Source organism: Solea solea, chromosome 14, assembly GCF_958295425.1.
Source record: "Solea solea chromosome 14, fSolSol10.1, whole genome shotgun sequence".
Classification (NCBI taxonomy): Eukaryota; Metazoa; Chordata; class Actinopteri; order Pleuronectiformes; family Soleidae; genus Solea; species Solea solea.
In genome coordinates this window covers 16,055,846-16,065,440 of record NC_081147.1, presented here as the reverse complement: position 1 = coordinate 16,065,440, position 9,595 = coordinate 16,055,846, and positions in this window count along the sequence as shown.

Below are 9,595 nucleotides of genomic sequence, written 5' to 3'. Positions count from 1 at the left end.
AGCATCTCTTAATTGGTGTTTGAGTCCTTAACCTCAGATCAGTTACATTTAAGGTTTTTATACAAGGGATTTTATTGGCAACAATACTGCCATCATCAGGGTGGAGGGAGAAGAAACCTGTGACTGGGAACAAAAATGTAGTGGCAGAACATCTATAGCTTTGCCACTTTAGCACTCATCAGAAGAGCAGTTGTCATAGACATTGGTCCCAACCAGTACATTTCATTTGGAAATAAGATGGCAGCACAGCATTTTCTATAGCTCTGTCTTTTAAAACATATTTAGAAACAGTCAGGTTTGGTCCCATGTAGTTCACTGCAAGGTTATAATAATGGATTTTTCATTAGTTTCCTAGTTTTGACTTCATTTTTTTAAACTGTTTAGTAATGGGGTATTTGCCAGGTGCAAGATTCAAAAAGGGTGACAAGTATTGTCTCAAATACAACCTTTCAAAATTGCCACCAGAGAAACACTTAAAAGGACTACGTATGAAATGAATTTAGACTAGTTTTATAAAAACAATTCAGTTTGTTATTTGTTCTTTTTAACTCTATATATTATTCCAGTTAACAAAAATGTTTCAATTTTAGTTTGTTAAATATAATAACCTTGGTTCACCACCACATTAAAGTCACATTTCCCAACACAAGTGTTTATTTGGGGAAGAAAATAATCTTCATGGAGGGATCCACTTAGTAAACCTTAAAAATAAATCATCATTAGTACAAATTCATAAATTTTTGCCAAATTTATATCAACTTACCCCGCCAGAGAAGTAACGTGCTGCTTGGTCATCGGCAGACCCTTGGGAAGCAGCAGCAGGTTGACCATAGCCAGACACAGTCTTCACAGGAAGCGGTGGATCCTCCAAGCTCTCTGGTGCTTCAGGCTCAGTCTGCTCAACAGGATCAGGGTTGTCAGCAGGATAAGGTCTCACATAGTGGGAGTCTTGCCAGTGATCTCTGCCTCGCTCAAAGCTGACGCTGGAGTGAGTGAGCGTGCCTGGCAGATGTTGTCTAGTCAGGAACATGTGGTCATAGGGATAAAAGATCCAGTGTCCAGGCAGAGGTCGACGTTGACTGGTGAGTTGTGGAGCAGAGGACTTCTTCATGGGGGATGGAGGAGGAGGTGGTGGTGGGAGGTAGCCTTGATCCTCCGTCTCCCTTTCGTAGTCAGCGTGCTCATAGCTGTTTTCATAGTGAGACAGTTCTCCTGCCTTGAATGCTGATCCAGGAAGTGGACGAGGTGGACTCAGATACTGAACACTACTGGACTCAACAGTTGACATTTCCTCCTCATCTGCAGGTAAAAACCGACTGGATGCTGGTGCTGGTGCTGCGACTACTGGTGCTGCCGCTTTTTTAAAACCTGAAAACAGACGTTTGTTAAAAGGTGAATTAAACTGAACCATGTGAGGTTTTAGCAGCCTGGCTGTTTTTGTTTTACCTTTTTTAACAGGAACACAGCATATGTCTATAATCAGCAAAGCAAAGAGGGAAGCCCTGCAGTAATTTAAAAACAAAACAAGAGATAATTAACAACACACATTTCCCAACAACAAAAGCAGGAAAAAGAGCAACCAAGGTACCCCAAGAAAAAGCGTGCAGTCGTCATATTGAAGGCAAACACTGAAGCCTGAGGTCACGGAGGTGGTTTATAAAGAGTCATCACAGTTTAACGATGAACAGCTGCCGCACTGAAAGTGGAGCAAACCTGAGGCGTTTGTCTAAATCAGCATCAGGTGCAAAAAATGTTGTTGTCTCTCAGCAATATTTTACTTTATGTTGATGTTGAAAGCTGAACGATGTCAGCCTTAACTCAATTTCGTTGCAATGATTTTTTTCAACTTCAGCTTCACCTTCATGTTGTTATTATCTCCAGCAGACAAAAAAAAACACATGAAAAACTAAAGTTGACAATAAAGCATTAAAAAACCTGTACAGTGAACTGAACAGGTGAGAGCAATGGGTTAAAATAAGTGATGAAATAAATATAATTATTTATTAAGTAGATCAGTAGTCAGTCAAGCAAAAACAACAGATTTTACAATAATCTATATCAATAGAGCATGTGTCTAATCAAAGATTCTGAACCATGTGAAGGAGGAAATATGTCAGGACCATCTAACATTGGTCATCTTACACAATAAAGGTAAAAAAAAATCTATTTACCTTCAAAGATTTTGAGTGAGTGCACGTTCAATAAACGGCCACACGGCGGCGTCATCGTGTCACAAACAAACTATAGGTCTGTTGAATAAGAATCGCATTTTTGAGGGCCTGAACATACCCCAAAACTCACAGATTTGAAAATTTACATGAGAAAGTCGTTCGGTGAAAACGGAAGTGGGAGGGGCTGACGAAAGTGGAAATGGCACAACACTTTCATCAGGTGATTTTTTGAATTGTTTCACGTACATGAACACAAGTAGGTACACATGTTAATCATGTCAGGACGGTCCAAAAAGTCATTGAGGACATTGTCGTAAATCCTACAGGAAGGCCACCATCTTGGGTTGAACAGGCTTTTTTTTTTTAGCGACCAAATAACCTTTATAGTGATATTTTACCCAATTTTGTGAATAAGACAAAAACAACTGTGACGACACCTTTATTTCATGTTTTTTTTTCCAGTCAGTCAGTCAGTCATATCTCACCTGGTTTTCGTAATATTCCCCTGTTGCAATACCCTGCTCAGGTCACACTGCAGGAAAACCACGCAACAAGTCAAGTTCCTCTATAGTTTTTATATATTTTCTTAGTATGTATTACCTTAGTTAATATCTTAGTATCTCTGTTATTTTTTACGGTTCCACTTTATTCTATTTTAAATAAAGTGGGTTGGATTGGATTCTGATTCTTAAATATTTACCTTTTTTAGACAAAAGGCAAATTATACAGAAGTAACAAGAGAAAAAAACTCATAGTTTCCCACATTGCCAATGCTCTCCTCCTTCTTACAAGGTTAAAAATGGGTTTAAAAAAATCTAATGATCTTCCTTACTGATACAAATTAATCCTTTATATTTTAGCTTATTATTTTAGCGATGGAAGGTCCAATCCAAACCAAACTTGCTATGGTTGATGATGGTTAGTTGCTAAAGACAACTATGCAAAAACGGTCAAGTTTGAAAACAGCGCCTCCAGAAATCAGTTTCTTCAATTTCAGGAATAACTTTTACAGAGATTATCGTATCCAACTCAAAACGCTGAAAACGCCCAAAACACATGGTAGATGATGCGTGCTGGTGTTACCATGGCAATGGTGCAAATCGGATTTTTGCAACAAACTATTTTTGCGGCTACATCCATCTGTGACTTGTTATGCGAGACCAGAGACCCGTCTTGAACATGTCTTTAAAAGATGACCTCCCTACAGGAAGTGGAATGCCCGAAACAGCCCTCGAGCTCAACCCATTCAGAGCCACTTGTGGTACTAGTTTATTTTATTTCATTTTTAATTGTACATGAAGTTTGGGAGTCACTTTGTAAGATTTGTGGGCTCAATGGCTCTCGGCATACATTGGTTCAAACACAACTGTTTTTTTGATTGTTTTTACATTTGATCAAACATGATGTGTTTGGAAAAATTTGAATGTACTTCCTGCTGAGTCGGGACCTTTACATGCACAAAAAGAGTTTTTTGACCATTATCTTACCATTAAATCTACCTTAAAACAACATGGAAAATCAAGGGAATATTTCTATGTGCTGTTGATCCGAGAGAGGCATGGATATATGTGGATGTAACCTGGATGTGGAAATAAATGTGCAAACCCTTCTTATGACTCTTCCTTGCCTTGGTGATTGAGGCAAGGAAGACCACGTCATAAATGGAGACCACGTCTAAACTGTCACTACCATCAGGTTCCTGGGCACCCACACATCTCCACTGACCTTTCCTGGACTCATAACACCAACCCCAAGGCCTTATAGGCCCAGTAGTGGCCGCACTTCCTGCGTGCCCTCAGGAAGAACAATCTGCTGGCCTTCTATCTCTCCTCTAATGACAGAAATCAGAAACCTTTAATTGTCATTACACATGTACAACGAAATTATAGCAGCAACCAAGTGTCAAGTACGTAAAAAAGTACAGGTAATAAAAAAAAAGGAACAATGTTCAGTGCAAAGGAACAATGTTCAGTGCAAAGGATATAAAATAGATAAATAGGTAGTATGTACAGTGTTGTTACAGTATATGCACAATGTCCTTGGGTGGTGTGTGTGCGTGTGTGTCAGTGTTTGTTTGTGTTCAGTGCAGTGATGGCTTGTGGGTAAGAGCTGTTTCTGAGTCTGTTTGTTCTAGTTTTGATGGACCTGTAGCGTCTGCCAGAGGGTAACAGCTCGAGAGGTGATGTGCGGGGTGGGAACTGCCTGGGTGTGTGGTACACAGGCTCCACAGCTGAGGACAGGAAGTCTACGCAGAGTTGAAAATGAGAGGAGATGGAGATACACCATTGCGCCATGACCAGCCAAGCAGGGGGAGAATCAAAGGCCTTGTATTAAAGTTATTACTTAAAAAATCTAAATCTGGTAAGGCCAGGCTTCCAAGTGGCTTTGATCTTTGCAAATATTGTGTACGCAACGTAGGAACCTTCTTGTTCGAGGAAATAAGAATTCACTATTCACTTAATGGAAGAAGGACCGAGGAAGGAAAGAATAACAGGTAAGGAAGAACATTACTTTGACATGTGCAGTTAAGCATACATTCAGCAGAGACCAGCATTCAGTCTTCCCTAATTCAGATCAACAAGCTGTGTAAAGGTCCTAAAACTTGTGTGTGACATGAAGCTATGAAGCAATGTTGGGCAAATTTAAAAGGTGGATTATGTAGGCGGGGCTAGTACTTGGCCACAGAGTTGATGGGGAATATCTCACTTTTGTTGAGATTCATTTTGTTTCCAGATATTTGGGATGGAAAGATGGTGGAAGGGTGGAAACATACAAAAAGAGATTATCCACATGACGGGAAACCTTCAACTGTAAATGGCCACTTCATCACAAAACATATACAGTTTTTTACAGGCATGGGAATCGGGATCGGTCAGTATCGGTATCGGTCCAATACTGGTCAAAATCACCGGATCGGATAAGAATGTAAAATCCGATACAATCCAAAAATCATGTTGCATGTTTCACTAAGCTAAGACTGTAAAAATGTTAATAAAAATCAGCAAAAGCATTTTAGCCGAGTCATGTTTAGGCTGTTTATTTCTTTTTTAAAAGAAAAAACATTTGTTACACAGTTGGAGAATTATTTCTTTGAAATGCACAAACAGCTTCATATGTTCATAAATGTTCTAAAAGGACTGTATCGGACTAATATTGATATCGGTAGAGTTCGTGATTTGGTATTGGACACAAAAAGTGGTATCGTGCCATCACTAGTTTATTTTACCAATTTTCAGACATAAATGTTACTGGATCGTCATGCGACAGTGGATCTGAGATACATGTCTCATACCCACAACAAAAGAGGAAGTTGGGATTGAAAAAAATAAATAAAATTGACAAAAAGTTGACTTCAAAGTCACTTCCTTCAAAGAAAAAAAAGCCCTACACTGCTCTTTACTGTGTCTGACCATTTGGGCATCCTGACAGAGGCCTGCAGGGACAAATAAAGCAATTTAATCCATGAAATAAAACTGCAACTAAATCTAAAACTAGAACTTCATTAGAATAACAAAAAGCTGCACATACAACGTGTGCATGCTGTCTCTGTGTTACACACTGGAATGATTCTGCCGCAGCTGTTTTCACTTCCAGGTGAAGAAACATAAACTCTAAAGTCAAATCTGTAGCTTAAATAGCCAGGAGAAAGAAGTGTTTTTTTGTTTGATCAGGTGTGGCAACAGTAAATATTTTTGTGTTTCTCAGCACGACATTTGTGTAATGATGTTTGGACTATTCAATTCATTTGACAAACTGCTTCTTTTATTTGTCTGGATACATATTTAAAGTGAACACACTGCCTGCAGTTTATGAAAAGTATCTGTTGTGTCCTCAAAAGGAAGGAAAAGCAAAGAAACAAGAAGGAACTTGCTACATTTTTGTAAAACTCACCAACCGGGAAGAGTGATCTAACTGTGTGTAAGAACATTTGCTCACCCCTGCCTTTTTATGTTTTGTGTGAAGGGCTGGTAAGTCACTTTTCTTTTCAAAATGTATATGGGGTTTTCTATGTAGCCTTGCACTGTTGTGTAAAATTGTCCAGAGATTAGTATCAAACATATGTAAACTTGGTCTAAGTATCAAATATTTTTTGTAATACGCTATTTATAACAGGTATATGATATTTCTATTACAATTAACCTATTTTAAATGTGTCTCTCCAGTGTAGCCACAATCTGGTCAAGGAGATAACTGGAATATTTGTGGGTCCAATTTTGACAACTTAAAGTCAACATTCGACAGACATTTCCTGGTCTAATTTTAATAGCAGTGAAATGGGGGGCTTGGTTATGGGTTTAAGGGAGATGACCAGATTCAAATGATTCATTAAGCATCTCAAGTAACAAGGGGGCCAGCTTCTGCCAACATTTATTTTTAATTTAATTCAGAGGAAGTTCTGCAATAGTGATTGGCTTCTCCAAATCTTTTGCAGCCGAATCAATAGAGGAAATATCCAGATTATCAAAGACAAACTGTTAAAATCAGGGGTAGAGTCTGGATCACATGAGTAAAGAGACTTGTAAAATGCCTTTAATTACCAAGGGTTCAGCATTATTTGCCTGAATTTGTTTGGATTTGTGGGATGTGATGAAGTGCTGATGTCTTAAAGTAACTGTTGTGCTAATAACTTGCCACCTTCATCACCCTAATTCATAATTTATTAATTTATCAACCTGTGTTTAACACGGTGAATCTCACTGAGATAAAAAAAACTCTTTTCCAAGATATAGGCAGCATCACATCAAAACACAAATATCAACGTTACACTGAATGAAAAAGTTGGATAAGTACATAAGATGGAATCAGCCTCAAATACTCAGAAACAGGAACAGAAAGCAACACATAATCATGGGAATGAAAAGAGTAACGGCCGCTACTTTGTAGGGTAATCAGGTAAGCAGCTCCGACCAGACTGAAGTGAAATAACACCCACCCACCCACCCACAACACCACATAAATATTCTAAAACCATGTCCACACATTTCCCACGTTGGTTTCCCATGTTAGTTTCCCCATTATAAATCACAAATAACTCATAATTAGGCGCAGCTTTGCAAGTCGTTGCCCATAAATGGTCATTTTCATTCATCTGGAGTGATTGGAAAGTTATGAAGGAAGAATCTGAATATGTGCAAGCATAACCCGTGCTCTCGGTTACCTTATTATCAGCACTAATTTAAATATTTTCTGGCCAAAACAAATACCATGTATTTAAATTTGTACTTGCCCCGGGGAGGTTATGTTTTTCATCAGTGTGGGTGAATATGTCGCGGATGAATATGTCGGTAGTCGATCAGGCTTAATCAGGTTTAAACAGATTACTTTAGGTGAAATTTGTTGTGCTTATATAACATGGTAAAAGCAGGTATACAGATCCAGTAAGACTTGATCCACTGGATTAAAATCTAAGTATTTAAAGTGCGGTAAAATGCAGGTGGTAAAGTGTTTAAGCACTGAGGTGGAATGCTTTTTGGATGCATATGTAGTGAATATTTCAGTATTTCAGGGAATATTTCACATATTTCAGTGATTTTATCAGTCAAGCAAATATTACGCGTTGTCTGTTTGTGCAGATAAAATCTTGATTTAGGGCCTTAATAACAAGTATAACCAGAATTTATTTCTGGTTATTTTGGTTTAAGGAAAACAACTTGAATAACCAGAAGTTAGCCATCTGAGTTGCAGTTTCACCTTATTTCACAGGTGTAGGCATGGGTCAGAGTCTTAAGTTAAGGTTTTTAAAAAACATTTTTTTGATAAATGCTTAACTTTGTGTAGAAAATGACGAGCGCCTTCTTTAGTGTGTACTCAAGCTTAATTAAAGAGGCCATTTACAGAGGTTTTCTTGGCTTTTAATTAGGTTTTAATCATTAATCTGGGGCGTGTTCCATTCCATGAGTTTCATTCAGGTCCATGGAGTGAAATACATTTAAAGCTGTAGTACATAACTCTTTTTTGGGTGATGTTATTATTATACGTCTGTTTGGTGTTTGTGAATAGAAGCAATGTATAACTATTTGAAAGTTGCATCATTGATTTGAGAATGGTCTCATGTGTAATTTGAATGTAACTCATTCTCATCCCGAGAGCGTCCGACCAGGATAGGACTGAGGTAAGGTTTGGGCCAAGAAAGGAGATAAAAAATAAATAAACATGAACCACGTTACCACACATTTATATCTTTTATTTAGGGCTGTAAGGACGAGTAAACCTAAAACAATTATGCTGCTGCTGTGTTGGTTTAATTCACATTCAATTACAGAGTTGGATTGAATTTGACCTGTTTTTTGAAATTTTATTTATTAGTTATAATTGACAGAAACACAGTAAAGAGCAGTGCAGGGCTTTTCATTTTTCAATTTTTTCTCAATTCCAACACAGTTATCTCTGGAAATTAATAAAACTATGTTTTTTGGGTGAAGTGGCCATTTAAGTTTTTTTTTTCCTTATTTTGTCCTTATTTACTGTATTATTTGTTTATTTAGTTATTTGTTTGTGAGCTCATTTGTGTATATGATTGATTGATTGGTTGATTGATTCATTGATTCATTGGGTGATAGAGGGAGAGGTGTGCAGATCTGATTAGTTTAATCAGCATTGTGTAAAACCATTGGTTTTGAACATAACAGACACACACACGTGAAATCAGTTCACAACAGTTCAAGGAAGAAACAAGCGAGTGACAAATAACACCGCATCAGATCATGCAGGATTGGTACACACCACTATATTTTGGGGTTCTGTCACCACATGTTCTAATCATGTGGTGTTTAATCTTAAAGAAGTCATGAGTGAGATGGAGAAACAGAGTCGCATGTTTTCGTCAGAAAGATGACAACATTGCATCCTTACAAGTTACTGATATCAGCACTTTTCCTTCTTGGCACGAATGTGGAGCGTGGTTGCTGGTTATGCAATCACTGACACATGCACATTTGCAATAGGCAGAAGGTTTGGAGTTCTACTAGGAAAAGGTTGGCACATAACATGTCTGAATAGAACATGTTATCTTTGCACAAAACAAAATACGAGATTGTGAACATTTCAAAATATTTTTCTTCTCCCTAATGTGCAAAAAGTAAAAAAAAATAAAATAAAATTGAAAACCGTAACCCAAAACTGCAGTACAAACCGAACTGTAGACTTGTTGAACCGTGGCACCCCTTAGTGAGTACTTGTGTCTGTTGCTTAGGTTCCTCTTTACAAAGTAAGCTAGCTTCTGTTGATTAAAGATTGGTAAAATACTGAGGAGGCAGACCATTAAGCACTACGAAGTTGTGTAATCCTGTTGTAGTAATCCAGACTAATGGCACTTTTCCGCTTTTCAGTTCCAGCACGGCTCGACTCTGCATGTTTTTTTGCTTTTCCATTAGTGATAGTACCTGGTACTTTTTTTTAGTACCTGCTCTTGGGAGGTTCCAAGC